This window comes from Podarcis filfolensis, assembly GCF_964270895.1.
Source record: "Podarcis filfolensis genome assembly, chromosome: 6".
Classification (NCBI taxonomy): Eukaryota; Metazoa; Chordata; class Lepidosauria; order Squamata; family Lacertidae; genus Podarcis; species Podarcis filfolensis.
The window spans coordinates 72,402,519-72,421,335 of record NC_139609.1 but is presented as its reverse complement, the minus strand read 5'-3'; positions in this window follow the sequence as shown (position 1 = coordinate 72,421,335).

Here is an 18,817-nt window from a genome sequence, read left to right as displayed (position 1 = left end):
AAAACCTCATTTACTGGGTTTTGTGAACAGAAACATTTCCTGGCTGCCAAGCCTGAATTTGCTCCAATCTCTCATGTACCTGAGGAAGAGGAAACACCATAAGGACTTTATGGGGAGCATAGGTGCCACCTCCCTGGGGCCCAGGGTGCCTGATCACCCACAAAATTCCCCATGAAGGGCACCCACAAATTCTGGTGCCAGGTCCATGCACACTGCATGCACCCACAGCCCTGGGCACTCATGGTCATGGGGCCAAGTTGGTACTCCTGATGGGGAGAATATTTTTCACCCCTCTTCTCTTTGCTCTTGCATGATTAGAAGAAAAGAGGGAATACAGCTTAAGCATTGCTGAAGTCTCTAAGCTCCATTAGCTTTATAGTTTGGGCCCAAATATGCTGGTACTGTGATACTTATAGAAAGGAGTAAATGGGATACTGGTATGCTAAATTATGGCAGACTGCCTTAAATGAATATATTTCCTTATTAAAAAGAAAGAATCACACAAGCCGTTTCATTGTGGACTGTGATAACTTTACTATATGCTAGGGTTGACATTTTTAAAATATATTATTTTGCCCACCTCCAAAAAAAAGCTATTTTGAGCTATTTTTTTGGAAAATCTGCAAACGGATGTATGGCAACCCTACTGTATGCACAAACAAGTCAAGTAGCAACAAGAAGGTTCAGGGAGCAGATAAAAGGATTTGGACTTCATTACGGCAAAATGACAATTTTGACAGAACTCAGTATTGTAATATCCCCATCTCTGTTGTGCTTCTCTGGAAGACTGAAAAAAGAAGATATACAATACATCAACAAGGCCACAATTCTGTATGTGACTATGCTTTCGTTTTTGAAGTTCTGAAAATTTTAATAAAGAATAAATACAAAAAAGAAAAAGATGGGTGAGATGTGTTTCAATACAGACATTTTATGGGTATTTTTTATATTCTTTAGAGTTGCCATTATGGATATCATAAAAAAGAAGATTTTATAGATATGTACTGGAGCTGTACAACCTCACTGTTGCCTTGGCTACACTATAGATATAACATCTTGTTCCTGAACCTTGATTTGATACAGCATTTCTTGAAGTCAATGTGATTTCCCCAATTTTGCTGTTAGTACGCTTCTTAAATTTGATATTATGTCCGCTAAATGCAATCATAAGCACACTTTGCAATTTGGTCCATTGATGTGAGACTTTATCTAAATAAATGTATTTGTGATCGGTATATCCCTTAGCTGGCTACCGTTAAATCCAGTTAATTCAATTAACTGGCCAGGTCTCTCACACTATCCCAGAGGTGGTTTTCACCTGAGGCAACATGTGAATTAGAATTAATGTCATCTTGCTCTGTTATTTAAATACCAAGGCTGGCCTTGCTAAAAAGGTTTTGATGGAACTGAAGGCTAATGACTGGTGTTCTGCCAGAGCCTAGGAGGCGGAAAACACACCTGTGAGGCGGTACTCCTTTTTGACATATGTCACATAGAGAAAAGCTTAAACTCTAATCAAGTGAAAGCTCACTAGCAGGCTATAAATATCAGTTTGGGACAACAATGTATACCTCCCAGTTCAATTTTTCTGAGAATGTCATTCTCTAGTTCTCACGCTTTCATTTTACGGCAACCTGGAAACTCTTTCTCTCTGTAGCCTTGAAGCAAAGATATCCAACAACATAAATCAGTCACTTCGGGTGGCAAATTGTGGAATAGGCATTCTTTTTGCTACCTGCAACCTCTTTTGGAATCTGCTACTTAACAAATATGAATGGGGCATTTGCCCTGACATGTGTTTCATTCTGACTTCTTTGCTTCAGGTGTAAAAATGTTTAAGGCCTGTATTGCCCCATCTCATTCCTTGCTGTGGCCATGTTCATTTAAAATAAGAGCACCTCATCTTCTGGAAACTTGGCATCTTTGGGTAATTTGATATGATTTCAGTTTGATTGCTTTGTGATATTTATTTCTTCAGATAATTCCTGAACCAGCCTTCATAAATTTGATTGCAGGGTGCAATATAGTAATTTTTAAAAATACAATTTATAAAACAACACAATAGTCTTCACATAAGCAATCAAACAAAATAAAATTCCAAAACTTTATAGGCTTTATAGGTCAAAACCAGCACTTTGAATTGGGTCTGGAAACTAATTGGCAGCCTGTGTAGTTGGGCCAGGATTGGTATGATATGCTCAAACTGCCTTTCTCTGGTGAGCAATCTGGCTACTGGATTCTAAACCTGGTCATTTTTGTCCTACATAGAAGTTGGTTCTGCATAAAAAAGAAAGAGTGTCACATAAAAAAATGCCCAGCACAATCTGAACAATGTGCTAACCTACCTGATCTAATGATGGATGTATTGATTTTTTCCATCTTGCCTGCCTTACCATCTGTTTTCAACAGTGTCAAATATTTCCTTATGATAGACCCTTAGATCAGGGTGGGGAACCTCAGTCTGGAGGGCAAATGTGGCTCTCCAGGTCTCTTTGTAGCCTTTGGGGCTCTCCCCAGCCTGACCTCCTTTCCTGTAGATTTCACCCTTCATTGGCTCTGCTCTGCATCCTCCTTGAGTGGTTTGGCCTGGCTGGAATATGCCCTTGAACTTTGACCATGCCTGGATGGAGGATATGCATGTGGGTATGGGTATTCAGACACCTCTGGATTTTGCAGCCATACCTGGCGGCTCCTTTGTTAAAGCAGCACATGACAGCAGGGATTTAAACTGCTGTTTTGAAAAATAAGCAACATTTCAGATCTAGTTCAAACTGACATTGGTGCTGTCCTTTCGCTGCATGCCATGTTCTCCAGAATCCACCCTGGCAGCAGACTCTAATTAATTTATGGCTCTCAAGGCACCCTTCTCTGAGACCATTTACCAAAATAGCTTCTAATGTTTCCTGAGTTTCCTCCACACTGATGTTAAGCTAATTGCTCTGTGATGGCTCAGTGAACCCAGGCATGGTTGTGTTTACTGCTTTACCATTCTGAGGAAGCCCACCTCGTTTGGGATCTTGTAAAAAATAATGCTTGCTTCCTCTATTTCATACTTTTCTTGTCTAACTGTCACAGGATGAAGGAAACAACCGTGTGTCTTATTTTGCAGCCCATGATGAAAGGTTTGTGGCCCCTTTTCCTGGAAATTGGCAACACAGCCTAATTGGTAGTCAAGACTCTGGCATTTTTAAGACATAAGACCAAAATATTAACCTGCTGGATCAGGCCAGTGGCCCAAATAGCACAGCATCACAGTGGCCAACCAATGCTTGTGGAAAGCCTGTAATAATAATAATAATTTATTATTTATACCCCGAACATCTGGCTGGGCTTCCCCAGCCACTCTGGGTGGCTTCCAACAAAATATTAAAATACAGTAATGCATCAAACATTAAAAGCTTCCCTAAACATGACTGCCTTCAGATGTCTTCTAAAAGTCTGGTAGTTGTTGTTCTCTTTGACATCTGGTGGGAGGGCATTCCACAGGGCGGGCGCCACTACCGAGAAGGCCCTCTTGCCTGGTTCCCTGTAACTTGGCTTCTCTCAGCGAGGGAACCGCCAGAAGGCCCTCGGCGCTGGACCTTGGTGTCCGGGTAGAACGATGGGGGTGGAGACACTCCTTCAGATATACTGGATCGAGGCCATTTAGGGCTTTAAAGGTCAGCACCAACACTTTGAATTGTGCTCGGAAACGTACTGGGAGCCAATGTAGGTCTTTCAAGACTGGTGTTATGTGGTCTCGGCGGCTGCTCCCATTCACCAGTCTAGCTTCCGCATTCTGGATTAGTTGTAGTTTCCGGGTCACCTGGAAGCAGGACATGAATGCAACAGCACTCTACCCACCTGCAATTCCCAGCAGTTGCTATTGTTGCATGCCACCCCCATCTCCAATCGGTGTTCCACACGCTAACCCAGGGTTCAGTTTCCTTGGAATGAGACAATAACAGAGATTGTGGTGGGTCATTAACTCACCAAGATGCTGGCCTGGCTACTCCAACAATTGATTCCTTCCTTGGATTTTAACCCTTGCTGGATCCAGAAATTAGAAGCGGCTCAGGCATACAGCCTACCCCCCACCCCACCCTCAATGCACAACAGTATTTAGAGGCATAGTCCCTTAAAAGGAAAGAAAATCCAGAGAGAAAAAGAAGGGATTAATAGCTGCCATCCATGCATATTCTCCATTTGTTGAAGTACAAATTGAGGTTCAATCCTGGAGACATCTTCCTGTATTGTTCAGAGAATTCTTTAATTGTCTACAAATGCTGCAGTGGTTGGAAAAATGGAGTGTGGTTCACATAACAGCCTCTGTTGATTATTACTCAGTGGCCTTGGCTTGTATCATACTATATTTTCGTATTTATGTATTTCTTAATAGGGTTCCCATGACTTCTTGTTACTTCTACTGAAGACTGCCCCCGCCTCTGTTATCTGCATTATCTGATAACTTCTAGCAATCAGTATTGGTAATTGTGATGTAGTCTGGTTGCAGGTTGCCTTTGTTACTGTCAGACAACAAAGAAGTATCTGAAGAAGTGTGCATGCACACGAAAGCTCATACCAAGAACTAACTTAGTTGGTCTTTAAGGTGCTACTGGAAGGAAAAAAAATTTTTTTGTTTTAACAAAGCAAATGTTATCCTTGAGTTGAGTTACATTATTGTCCCAGTTTCTTTATAAAAGTTTTTTTTAAAAAATTAATAAACAGCAAAATGGTGTGAGAAGAGGCTGCTTGACCCATCTTCTGTGCATAGCTGTCAGTGTTTCCCTTTTTTTAAGGGAAATTCCCTTATTCCGAATAGGATTCCTTGCAAGAAAAGGGAAAAGTTGACAGCTATGCTTCTGTGGCTACTTTTCAGCCAAAAATCCACCTCCTATTGTGTTTTCACTTGTGGAGGGAAAGATGTGGTCAACATAGAGTTACCAAACAGAACCAAAACTTCCTTACAGATCATCATAGCTTACTCTTATAATCGGAAGTTATAACAGGAAGTTGTTGGCTTACCAATGCATTCAAATTACAAGAGAGGAGATTCTGACTAAACATCAGGAAGAACTTTCTGACAGTAAGAGCTGTTTGATCGTGGAATGGACTCCTTCAGAAAGTGGTGGTCTCTCCTTCCTTGGAGTCTTTTAAGCAGAGGTGGATGGCCATCTGCTTTAGTGTTTTATTCTGTTTTTAATCTGTTAGGAGCCGCCCAGAGTGGTTGGGGAAACCCAGCCGGATAGGCGGGGTATAAATAACAAATTATTATTATATTATTATAATTATTAGTTGAGATTCCTGTCTTGTAGTTGGCCCTCAGAGTCCTTTCTAATTCTACGTTTCTATGATTCTATGAAGTATATGTAACTAGCACTAGTACTTCCTCTGATGTTGATATTGTGCTGTTTTAGCAGTTTTTTAATGTGTTATAGACCACAGGTGGTATTCAGTTCAAGAGTCTCATCAGTATATGCTCACTTAAGGATTTCCACTTGCAAAATTGGGCTTTCCTCCTTTCCTACACCGCATGCCCCCATCCCCCCAGATTGACTTGTGGGGGGGCGGGGGTCAAGAGAACCCACACAACAGCATGTGGAGGGGGGAGAAGAAATGCTTGCCCAGATGCAACCATCAACATGGTACAATGTTGAGTTCCTCCCAGCGGTCCTCACTTTTTTGGTCCTGGGGCACATTTGGAAAACGAAGAAACTGATAGAACCACCAAGTGCCAATTTCACAGCAGAAAAACTAGTGGTGCCCAGAACTGCCCCACCCCTAAAACAACAGTCAACATTTAGAGGAGGTGGTTTGGTCTTGGGAGAGTCCTAAGGGCCAGATAGAGACCCCTGGAACTGAGGTTCCCCATCCTTACTTCCTTAATGAAAATGGCCTATGCTCCTTGCCCTGAGAGAGATGTTTGTCATAGCCATTTCTTTTATAGCACATTCTGTATGATCAGTTTCTTATCTACTCTTTTACATTTTATTCTTAATCAGAACCCCTTCAGGAGGCGGGGAGAGCAGCTGCTGGGAAACCTCACTTTTCTTGAAGCAACAGAGAACTCTAATTCAAAATAAAAAGGCTTTTAAAAGTACCAATTGATATTCCTAAGCCCCTTATTGACTGTCAAAGCTTGATATTTCTAGAAAGTGACATCATTTGGGGCCATTAGCTACTGTTCTCCATCCTGTTTTATTACTGATTTTAAAGGCAGCCAGAAGGAGGATTTTACTGTTTATTATAGTAACGCTCTTCTGGATGATGGGATGTCATTAAAATGGGATTTGAACTCATCTACATAGTCTCTGAATCTTTGCTTTGCCTCAAAGAAGCAGGAGAGAAACCAGGAAAGGAAATTCACAAGGGAAAACAGCAGTGACATAGCAGTAAATTCCAAAATGCTGCAGCTGTCCATGGCAGCCATCTCAGGTGGGCCCTCAAGATGCTATGTTGATCCATGGAGTTTGGCTGGAGGGACCTGAGTTCACATTCCTGATTAGCTAGAAAGTTCGCTGGACCAGTTCGCTGGACCAATCACAGGCTGCATTCAGACAGCACCTTTTTCTGTAATCCTAACATTCCCATACCTGTTAGTTTTCCGGTTTTATGCAATTTTTCATATAATGTAAAAACTGCTTTTGGAAATCTAGTGGAATCTAACAGATGTTTAGCACTCATTTTAATTAATTATTAATTTGAAACATTCGTACCCTACTCTTCAGACCGTATTCTAACCCCCATCCCCACCTGGCACTGGTAAGTATAGCTTCTGAAGATTATCCTATCCCTCCTACTGTGAAAAAAACAATGGAAATGCATGCTCCCAATAAGACACTGGAAAACAACACTCCAAATTATATCTGATGACTGGAGTGCTCAATTTACACATCCCCACTAAAAGAGGGCATATTTGCATAAACTTTGTGTGTGCTAATTTACATGTGTAGATACATATTCAGGGATAATCACCCTGATTTAAACAGTATAAATACATCTCACTTTGGTGGAGAACACTGTGATCAGGTGACCTTTGTGTCTACTCAGCCCTGGTGCTAACTGTTGATGGACAGCTTCAAGGCCCCTGATGACCCTTCCAACGGATTCTTTGTCATTAAATCAGACTTGGACCAGACAACCCTTCAAATAGAGGATTATCCGCTGTAAATAGGGCACATGGCCATGCTACTAGAGAAGGGCCATAACACAATGGCAGAGCATCTGCATTGCAGATAGAAATCCCAGGCTAGGAAAGATTCCCATCTCAGACCCTGGAGACCTGTGACATCAGTGGAATAATGGTCTGACATGTTCCTATGTGCTAATGACAGTGTTGGCTGCCATATTATTAGCATCTGTTTTCTGTGGATGCTAAAAAGGAGGAGGGGCCTAGTGATTCCTCCTATGAGTGCCCTGATTAGAGAGGCGTAATGCCTTTCCCTATCATTTTACTTCATCTCCTTTTTGTATGTGTGTTACTTTATCTCATGTTTGTTTTCAGGGATTATATTGGGGGGTGAGCAGAAGGGATACCTTGGAAACAAAGCAATCAGGAAAAAACACATGCAAGATTCACACTGGGTAAAACAACACAGGAACGTAAGAGCCCCCAGTGGATAACACCAGGACACATGTCTAGTTCAGGGGTCGGCAATTTTTTTTTGCCGCAGTCCATTCCACCGTCCCTCAGACCTTGTGGTGGCCCCAGTCAAGCTTGCAAAAATTTACCATTTGCCCGATAATAAATGTTGGAAATGTAAAGAAATTGAAGGTACTTTTTTCCACCTTTGGTGGACGTGCCCTAGGATTAAGGCTTTCTGGGAAATGATTTATAATGAACTGAAAAAGGTATTTAAATATACCTTCTTGAAGAAACCAGAGGCCTTTCTCCTGGGCATGGTCGGCCAATTGGTGTTAAAAAAGGATAGAACTTTCTTTATGTATGCCACAACAGCAGCAAGAATACTCATTGCAAAGTATTGGAAGACGCAATATCTACCCACTCTGGAAGAATGGCAGACGAAATTGATTGACTTTATGGGACTGGCAGAATTGACTGGCAGAATCCGTGACCAGGGAGAAGAATCGGCAGAAGAAGAATGGAAGAAATTTAAAGATTATTTGCAAAAATATTGTAACATTAAGGAATACTGAGTGATGTTGGATTGAAATTAAGGGGTGGTTAGCTGTAATGGTACAAAAGAATATGAAAAAATAGTTCTTTTTTGTACATAAGTTAAAGTATAAGTTACAATAATTTAAAAAGATGGATAGAAAATAAGGTTTATAGCTGTAATGCTATGAGATAAGGATTTGCTGGATGAACAATTTGAACTGGAATACAAGAAGGGGAGGTATGAGGAGGTCAGGGAAATGTGTTATTGGAAAATATGATATGAAATTTATGTGTTTTTAATATTTTTTCTTTTTAATTTTTTTCTCTTTTTTCTTTTTCTTTGTGGTTTGTATAAAATGGAAAATTTTAATAAATATCTTTTTTTTTAAAAAAAAGAGAAGTGGCACTGGGGAGGGAGAGCTGGAAGAAGAGGCAAGGAGGGCAGGTTGTCCTCCTCCCCAGTCCCAGCCCCAGCTGCTGAGCTTACCTTCCCAGGGGCTGCTGCTGCCACTGCCGCTGCTTCTCGTGGGTAGGCTGAGCGAGCTTGTCCGCACCACTCTCTGGCCCACAGCAGCACCGGGGTGGGGGCAGTGGCGGCGGATGGAAGATGAGGGTCGTGAAAGGGCTGGGTCAGGAGAGGGGCTGTTTAAAATGGCATTCAGCCAGCTCAGCCCAGGCCCCTTCCTCCTCTAGGCAGGGCAGGGAGAAGCCAGGAGGAGGGAGGGAGGAGGCGCCGCTGTGGTGTGTGAGGGGGAGGGGGGAAATAGAATGGCGCAGGGAAAGAAATGGCGCAGCCCAAATGAACAGAATCTCCACATCGATCCACGGACAGTCTGCGGTCCAGATCCTGAAGGCAATTAGGCCTGATCCGGCCTGCGGACCTTAGTTTGCTGACCCCTGATCTAGTTCAACATACTTTTCAAGCAATGGCAGGCCCAGGGTTTCACAGAAACCTACAAGCTGTGTATGAGAACAATCGCTCTGCACCATTATGTGCCCCCCTCTCTGGCAACCTTGTTCTCTTATAATGCCAATGGTGCCCACCTGAGAGGTGCCAGAACTGAGTTCTGTTGAGTTCCAGCTGATAAAAAGCCCTGAATAATGCCTTTGCTAACCTGGAGGGAGGATGAAGAAGTGTGTGTTGAACCCTCTGACTTTTATGTAGTTGAAATGTTGCCTATTGTAGAAAGGTATGAATCACATCTGTTGCTCTTCTTCAACCAGCCCTTTGGCTGATTAATATTCTGCAGCCTTTTAAATGTGTTGGGGGGGTATTGTTTTTTGTTTCTGTTTTAACTATTCATTTGTGCTTTTATCTCATGGTTTTATCTTGTGAACCACCCTGAGATCTTTTGAAGAAGGGCGATATAAACATCTAATAAATAAAATTAAATAATTTAAAAGCTGCTAATTGATTCTGCATTAATTTTACTGTAATTTGCCTGAACTCATTTCACTGTTTATCCCCCTCTGTTTATAGATTTGGCATTTCAGGGGATCCCCAAAGGACTTAAGCACTGAAATCCCATTGAATTGTAATGCGGACCTGGAAAAGTTGATTCCATCGGTTGGAATTGGAAGTTGACTCGGAAGCCCTGATCTTCTGGAGCGGGTGAGTATTGTTTAACTTTCTGAAATATGTTGCATGGGGTAGGAGGAATAATCAAAGCCTCAGGGGTTTCCCTTGTACTGTACTCTGATCCTAACCCATCAAGGTGTCAAGAGTCTTTATCAGTGAAGTGCTCTTCAACTCCCATCTAAGATAAATCATGGCAGATTTACAGAACCATGCTGGTTTCTCTGGCCATTTTTTCTTCTTGTATAATGCTATGGATAAACTAAATGTCAATAGCTCCCATTATACTCTTCACGTCCTCATATTGGGGCAAGGGGGGTGTGAAGATTCAATTCAATTCACATTGTAAAGCCAAATATGTCAAATTTGCAATATGAGAACAGAAACACAGCTAGCCTCCAAAAACCACACTTACCTGAATTTTGCGATGCAGTTCTCCAGCCAAGCAGTGTTTACAAAAATGCGTATATTAGGAGGAAAAGTGTGTAAAAATGGATATATCGGTAAAATCAACATACAAAAATGTATTATATTGGGAGATATTGCTTGCAAAAATGTGTACATTAGTCAAAACTGCATACAAACATGTTTTTATTTGAAGACATTCACATTAAAATGCAGAATAATTTTAATGGCAATTTTTAAAAATGGTAAATTACTATAGAAATGTGCAGAACTGAATTTAAGATTGAAAAATTGAGAAACTAAGAAAAATGAAATTGGGAGTTCCTTCCATCCCTGTGTTATGCATAGATGTTATTCTAGATTCCCCCCCCCCACCTTAGCATCAGTCTCCTTTGCTTTCTACAGCTTAGCCACAGTATAATTATATAACTGTCCTCTCTTCATACAGTAATGCGCTTAAGGCTGTTTTATACCAGTGTGAAATTTTCTACATGGAAGTAATACTTTACACCAGGGAAGGGAGTCATGTGACCCTCCAAAAGTTGCCAGATTCCTGTTCATATCAGCCTCAGCTATCATGGTCAATGGTAAGGGATGAAGGATGATGGGATTTGTAGTCCAATAACAGCTGGAAGGCCACAGGTTTGCCGTCCCTGCCTTATGCATGGTTAAACTATGGAATTCACTGCCACAAGCTGTACTAATTGCCACCAATATGGATGGCTTTAAAAGGGAACTAGAAAATCAGTGGAGAAGACTATCAATGGCTACTGTCTATGATGGCTGTGTACATTACCTCCAGTATCAGAGGCATACAGAGCAGGGAGAATGTAGCTGTGCTCATGTCCTGCCTCTGGGCAGGTTTCTGGACTGTATAGGACTTTGGTCTGATCCAGGTGGTCTCTTCGTAAGTGCATGAGCAGGACACTTTCTGTATTGTGAGGTATTCTTGTCGTGCTTTCCTATGCCAACAAACTTCAAGAAAAAGAAAGGAAGGAGAGAGGGGCTTTGCTGGTATTTACTTTAAATATTTATATGTTGCCTTCATGCCTGGCAGTATATTTCAAAGGCAGGTGGCAGTGTAATAAAGTTAAAACGTAATAAAACATAAGATTTGTGAATGTGTGCAGCACTGCCTGGTGAATGCATGGATGATGCAAAATAAGGATGGGGAATTTGTGGCCCTTTGGAAGATGCTGGACTTAAGCTCTCATCATCCTAGACCATTGTCCATGCAGGTTTGGACTGATGGGAGATGTAGTCCAACAACGCATAAAGGGTTCCCTTTTCCTAATTTAAAATGCCAACTCTCTAATTCTTTGATGCTGCTGCTCTGGTTGCTGGTCCCTTGGAATGCCTTATCCTTATGCCAATCCAACAAGTCTCCCAGTGCTGTGTTTTGCCTTAACTGATTCCTGCCAATTCTGTACAAATCCCTAGTAATCCTTTGTGTGTGTGTGTGTGTGTGTGTGTGTGTGAATCTTACTAAGGTATTGTGTGTTAAACTCTTACGCCACCTCCTTCCAGTGCCCATAATCATTTGAAATGGCTGTAGATTGTGGTAATGACCCCACCTCATCTTGTCAGTTGTTCCGCTGCCTCAGCACAATGCAAATGTGAGGCTCGTCGTGCTGCCCAATTTATTTATTCCACTCAATTATTTCATCCAGTTCTTTTAAGCTTCCCTATTTTCACTTGGATCCTTTCCAGGCCCTGGTGACTTTGTAAAACAAGAGCATCCAAGAAAGATTAAAATTAAACTGTGTGTGCAATTGCGTTTCTTATGTAATTTGCACATATGTTGCCCCAGGCTGTATGTTGAGCCTTGGGTACCTGGCTACAAGTACGTCGGTAGAAAATCAAATTGCAAAATTCCAGGTCCCTGAATCCAGGCAGCCTAATCTGCATTTATGCAAATCAGATAGGTGAGTCCTGCGTATTCTACCAACTATTTGTCTGAATCCTGAATGGCCAGCTGGGAACTGCATTTAGGAACTGTGCCTCCCTTGCAAGGGAATCAGTGGAATGATCTGTCTTGTTGTATGCCAGAAGTTCTGCAGTTGTAACTATATATCCTCAGCTTTGTTGTTGTTGATAGTTAAAGGCCAAAGGCCTGGTTATAGAGGAAAGTTTTTGCCTGATGCCAAAAGATATATAATGAAGGTGAGTCTCCCTGTGGGGAGCATTCCACAAGAGGGGAGCAACCTCAAATGGTTGCAGAGTCTGGGTTGGTTCATATGAGAGGTGGTCCTTAAGGTATGAACATGTATGTGTACTTGCATACTCAACTGACACATGTAATCTTTATTACTACATTTTAATTTTGTCACTACATTTATATCCCAACTTTTCTCAAAGGAGCTCAAGGTAGTGTACACACACACACACACCTTCCATTTTATACTCGCAAACCCTGGATTTGAACCCTGGTCTCCCAGGTACTAATTCAGTACTCTAACCACTACTCCACACCGATTCTCACGAGATATTTAGCTCAGTGTCACAGTGTGTCATTGGAGGATTATACCTTACACTATTATTATTTAATTTATATACCGCTTAATGCCAAAATAGGCTTCTAAGTGCTTTGTTGGAAGATGCCCAGAGTTATTATTATTATGAAAAATTTACATACCACCTTTTATCTGGAAAAGAAACATACCAACATCCATAATTAAAATATGCAATATAACAATCCCATTAAAACTACTCCGCATTTATAAAAGGAAGCACAAGTCAACTATATACAGTAGAAGTAAAGGGGTTGCTAACCTTTTGGGGCAAATGAATATATTTGGAATGTTGAGAGAGTGCCGTGGGTTCTAATCACAAAATGGCTGCTGTGGGGGTATACCATTTTGCGGTCCTGTCTCTTTTTATATCAGGAAGGGAATAGCCAGGGATGATGGGAGTTGTTATTCAGCAACATCTGGAGGGCCACAAGGATTGTTAGAGTAGCCAGTGGCCCATCTAGTCCAGCATCCTGTACTCACAGTGGCTGATCACATGCCCATGGAAAGCCAGCAAGCAGAATCTGAGCACAAGTACACTCTCGCCCCCTGCTGTTCTCACCAACTGGTATTCAGAAGTATTGCCACCTTAGACCATGGAGGCAGAGTATGGCCATCATGGCTAGTAGCCCAGTAGCCCTATCCTCTATGAATTTGCCAATCCTCTTTTAAAACTACCCACTTTCTTTTCACCGTGCATAATTTCATGCACCTCCAACATGTCCCTCTTACTTGATTCCCCCCCCCAAAAAACTTTAAAACTCCAAATGTTTTCTGTAACTTTTCCTTGTATGGAAGTTGGTTCAACCCTTTGATCATTTTTATTCCCATTTTTTTGCACCTTTCCCAGCTCTCCAGTTTCCTTTTTGGGGTGTGTCATGAACTGGCAGGAGGAAGGGGAGGAGGAAGAGGATTCTGATGAGGGGTATAGCCAGGAAAAGACTGGGACACATCAGGACAAGCAGAGGATAGGGAAGAAAAGCTTTCATCTTCTTCTTCTTTGGTGATCACTTGTCGCTGAGTAAGATTGCTTTCCATGAACACGGTCTTAACAGTGTGTCCATAGGTGACTGTGGAGGCCAATTCTGGATCCACATGTCCTTTCACAGTGGGGACATAGGTTTCTAGGTGGGAGTTGATCATGGTGAGGGTTTGCCAAACGTGCCTTCCTCTTAGCTTGTTTCTCCCTTTCATCCTGAGTTTAGGGTCTTCACATCCATGACACCTTTGGTCAAGGATGTTCTCCAATTCGAGCGCTCACAGGCCAGTGTTTCCCAATTGTCGGTGTTCATACTACATTTTTTTTAGATTTGTCTTGAGAGTCTTACTCATAGGGTGATGGAGGATGGCAAAGGGATGGGGGGTCAGTGCACAGGAACCACAGCAGGAGGACCCAGAGCCAGAGGGACTCTGACTCCACAAACACAGCAGGTTCTGAAGCAGTGGGGGGGCATTCTAGGAGGCTGAGGCAGCCAAGGGCCCACAGCTCAGCTCCCTAGTTGACCAGGTGGGACTCAGTAGCTCTGAGAGAAGGTGTGTGCTTCCTCAGCTTGGAACAGGTGAGGGTCATAAGCCTCATCAAGCCCAGAGTGCAAAGTACAAAAGGGAAGCAGATCAGAGGTACTGTGTCTGCTGAACTGCCCATGTTGATGGACTTTGGCTTGGATGCTCCTGGATCTCTGTAGGACTGTGCTTTGGGTTTGACTCTGGACTGTATCCTGACTGCTGAACTTCAAACTTGGCTGCTTGGTTTGACCCTGAACTGTGTTTCCTGACCTTTGGACCTTGCTTGTGTGGATTGACTTTGAACTTTGGACTTTGCATACTGAATTACTGCCAGGCAAGCCAGGGGCTCGGGACGCGGGTGGCACTGTGGGTTAAACCACAGAGCCTAGGACTTGCCGATCAGAAGGTTGGCGGTTCGAATCCCTGCCACAGGGTGAGCTCCTGTTGCTCGGTCCCTGCTCCTGTCAACCTAGCAGTTCGAAAGCACGTCAAAGTGCAAGTAGATAAATAGGTACCGCTCCGGCGGGAAGGTAAACGGCGTTTCCGTGCACTGCTCTGGTTTGCCAGAAGCGGCTTAGTCATGCTGGCCACATGACCCCGAAGCTGTACGCCGCCTCCCTCGGCCAATAAAGCGAGATGAGCGCTGCAACCCCAGAGTCGGTCATGAGTGGACCTAATGGTCAGGGGTCCCTTTACCTTTACCTTAAGCCAGGGCCTCAGGACACGGTGTGAGATAATCTTGCCATACTGTTACCTCAAGATCCTAAGTTGCTGGTTTTTCTACTGGTACAGCCACCCTGCCTCCTACTTCCTTTCCTGCTCCTATCATTTTTGCATGACAGTTTCCAAGGCTGTGTGTGCACTAGCGGTTCCTGTCTGAGTGATAGCACCCAGGTGTGGTGCATGTTAAGTAGAGTGTCTGGGTTGACTATGCATTATCATCGCTCTGATATACACCCCCCTTTCAGATCTGCACAGGCCTGCCTCTACCCCCTAAATGTTACTAAATGGCTCACAAGGTTTTGTGTGAAAGCGAGGAACACATTAATCCTGTGCTAAACAATAGCAAGTATACCCCTGTAATGATGAAGTTGCTTCAGAAGCCTCTCCTGTGTTACCTACCAAGATTTCTATGTAGGTAGAAATAACCACTCTCATTGATCCAGAATGATTTCTTAGTATGAATGGATGCTTCTGAGGATTTCTGTGAAGGTTGCTAAGCTACTGGTTGGATACAGAAAAATGCTGTGTCAAATGTAACTGGATTGTGAATGGCAACTAGCAAGAGGAAAATTACTTCTGAAAGGTGTCACGAGCATTTGAGCGCATCCTTTTATGTGGAGCCTAAAATCTCCTCCCTTGGAGTACACCACAGAGGCAAAGAGCTGCCATCAAACCCCCTAAATGGCTGTTTTGTCCTTGGAGTTATTGCTAAGGATTGTGGGTAGAAAATCTATTACCCCTATTATCTTTTACCGTCTGCAGGTGTGGTCTTTCCAGGGCAGATCCACACCACATATTTAAAGCACAGGGAACCATTGTTTCCTACTTAGAGCTATGATCCCTCTCTTTAGTGTACAGTTCCCAGGATTATTTGGGGAAAGTCACATGTTTTAAATGCACATTGGATGTGTTTTAAATTTATGGTGTGGGTCTGCCCAGTCTCATCCAGTCCAGTATCCAATTCTATTTTATGTAGTGACATAAGAGTCTAAGGAAGTGAGTTTGTATTGAACTTGCAGAGTTACACAACACAAGAACAGTTTACCAATAGAAATCCTTTTTTGTTGTTGAACACAGAGGATTGCATCCAGGCTTAGAGTAGAAATCACTAGGTCTATTCTAAGCATGAAGCCAACCCAGAGAGAAAAGGGAAATTTATCAAATCAATTAACAGAATATATTCTAACTTCTCTGCTTTCATTTTGAAAGTACTTTAGAAAATTGCTTAGCCAAGTCTCAGTTCATACCCTCTTAACAGCGTTGAAGCCATGGTGGACGGCATATTCCCTAGAGGGGTACTTTCTGATCTATCCCCAAAGATGGAAGAACTTGTAGAGCAAACAAACAAAAACATTGAGGCAGAGATTGATTTTTGGTATTTTGCCTGAGTCCAGTGGGTTTGGCTTTGTCACTTGTGAATTCAGGAGCTGACTAAAAGGAAGTGAGCTTTAAGTTTAAGACTGTGAGTAAAGCCCTGCTGGATTAGAGCAAAGGCCCTTCTGGTCTACCAGTCTGTTCCCATGTTGGCCATGCAGATCCCTATGTGAAGCCCTTGAGCAGGGCTTGTGTACAATAGCACTTTCCCCCAGCAACTGGTTATTGAGAGTATAATTCCTCTCATACTGGAGATAATATGTAGCCATCATGACCTGTAGGCATTGATGGCTTTGTCCTCCATGATTTTTTTATTTTATTTTTTATTTTGTAATTCTTTTTTAAATGCATCCAAGTTGATGGCTACCACTACTGTCTGTCTGGAAGGTCACATGTTGTGACTGGGATGTGAGAAAGCAGCCTTCCCTCCTTGGAACAAGTGTGCCAGTTGTTCAGACATCACATGGACACATGGAAACCTTGGGTTCCATTTGCATAACTTGGGTATCAAAATGTATATACAGTGGTACCTTGGGTTACATACGCTTCAGGTTACATACGCTTCAGGTTACACACTCTGCTAACCCAGAAATAGTGCTTCAGGTTAAGAACTTTGCTTCAGGATAAGAACAGAAATCAGGCTCCGGCAGTGTGGCGGCAGCAGGAGGCCCCATTAGCTAAAGTGGTGTTTCAGGTTAAGAACAGTTTCAGGTTAAGAACGGACCTCCGGAACGAATTAAGTACTTAACCCAAGGTACCACTGTAGAAAGCAGTTTCTTCATCACAGTTCTCCATCACATATTTAGTGGCAAGTATTACACAGACAGATTGTTTGTGTCTGTCCTTGTCTGGTAGGATATTGGTGAGTATGGAATACTTGTGCCACATCTTAAGAGAGACATTTGAGGTGGCTAATATACACCACACTTCAAACCATGTTCACAATGGAAGCACGTCTTAAGGTTCTTGATGGTGTTTACTTCATTGCAAGTTTTCCAGTCTACGCTTTAGGATTGCAGCAAAAGGCAGCTGATTCATTCTAGACTTGCCAAACTGATATGGCTCCCAAAAGATGAGCGCGGAGCTGCCATGAAACTTCAGACATGTTTCCAAAGGATCAGCACAATGAGTTCAGCTCAGCTTGGATATGCTGCTTGGTGCTTCTTCCTGCATCTTATGAACTGAGTGTTGGTGCAACCTCTAGATCAGCAGGAAATCTCTGCCCCTTTACTGCTTGCTTATCCCTCTTATAGCATAACATAACAGGTTTAAGTGGAGCTTTGTTATGGCTCCTTGCTGGGCAGCCAGCTTTGCAGCTTCATTGTGAGAGTCATATCTGGCATTATCAGTAGATGCATCTTGCTTTGGCAGACCTCCCAGTCAATATCTAGGTAATTAAAAAGCCCTTGTGATTAAAGCACCAGCTTTCTCATGTCCCTCTAATTTCTAATCTATGCTGTATAAATGCCCTAAGGTATATAATGCCAGTCAAGAGCCACCTGAGCCCCTGAATTGTCCTTATCTGCACTGTTCACTGGGCTCATTGAGAGTTTACCTGCTGCTTTTAGCCGCCTCATGAACTTACCTTAAATTTGCAGCAACTGACATATCCAAGTAGTTGATATTTTTGCATTGCTTCTTCAACATACAGTGGTGCCTCGCAAGACGAAAATAATCCGTTCCGCGAGTCTCTTCGTCTAGCGGTTTCTTCGTCTTGCAAAGCAACCCTATTAGCGGCTTAGCGGATTAGCGCTATTAGCGGTTTAGCGGCTTAGCGGCTATTAAAGGCTTAGCGGCTAAAAGGCTATTAGCGGCTTAGCAGCTTAGAAAAAGGGGGGGGGGCGAAAAAAATCGCAAGACTCGCAAGACGTTTTCGTCTTGCGAAGCAAGCCCATAGGGAAATTCGTCTTGCGAAGCGCATCGAAAAACGGAAAACCCTTTCGTCTAGTGGGTTTTTCGTCTTGCGAGGCATTCGTCTTGCGGGGCACCACTGTAATTGTCTTGGCTGTGAGTCCTGGAAGACCCGCTCCCTGCCTTGCAGGCTTTCCCCCACCTGGCCTGGGAGGGCAAGGCCCTGGCTAACTCCAGCTACAAAAGCTGAGGATGCTGCTCTTGAGTTGGGGTATTGTTTGGGATTTTTTTGTTGGCAGGGTTGTTGCTGTTTCTCTCTCTCTCACTCTCTCTCTCTCTCTCTCTCTCTCTCTCTCTTACATCTTGTTGTGATACTGTATATGTGGAAATTGCTCAGTAGAATTGATGTATTTCCCAATTGATTTGTATTTGCCCCTCCCAATCAAGATGAAACTGCTCCCAAAGCCTTTGCCTTGGCAGCTACTCTGTTCTCTCATCATCTACTTGGTAAGGGGTCTGAGACTCCGGGAGCAGTTGCATCACGATTGGGCCTAGGAGAAAGCAACTCTGTGGAAGAAGAGGTAACTTCTTAAAGGAAGTCGGAAATGCCCAGAACAAAGTGTCAGCAAAATGGACAATGACCTTTCTCCCCTCTCGTCCCCCCGCCAGTTTATCATAAAGAGGCTAGAATTGAAGTGCCTTCCTGTAACAAAAGCCATTTTCACAAGTGTGGAGCTCAGACTGTGGCATTTCTATGTTCTTTTTCTGTCTGGT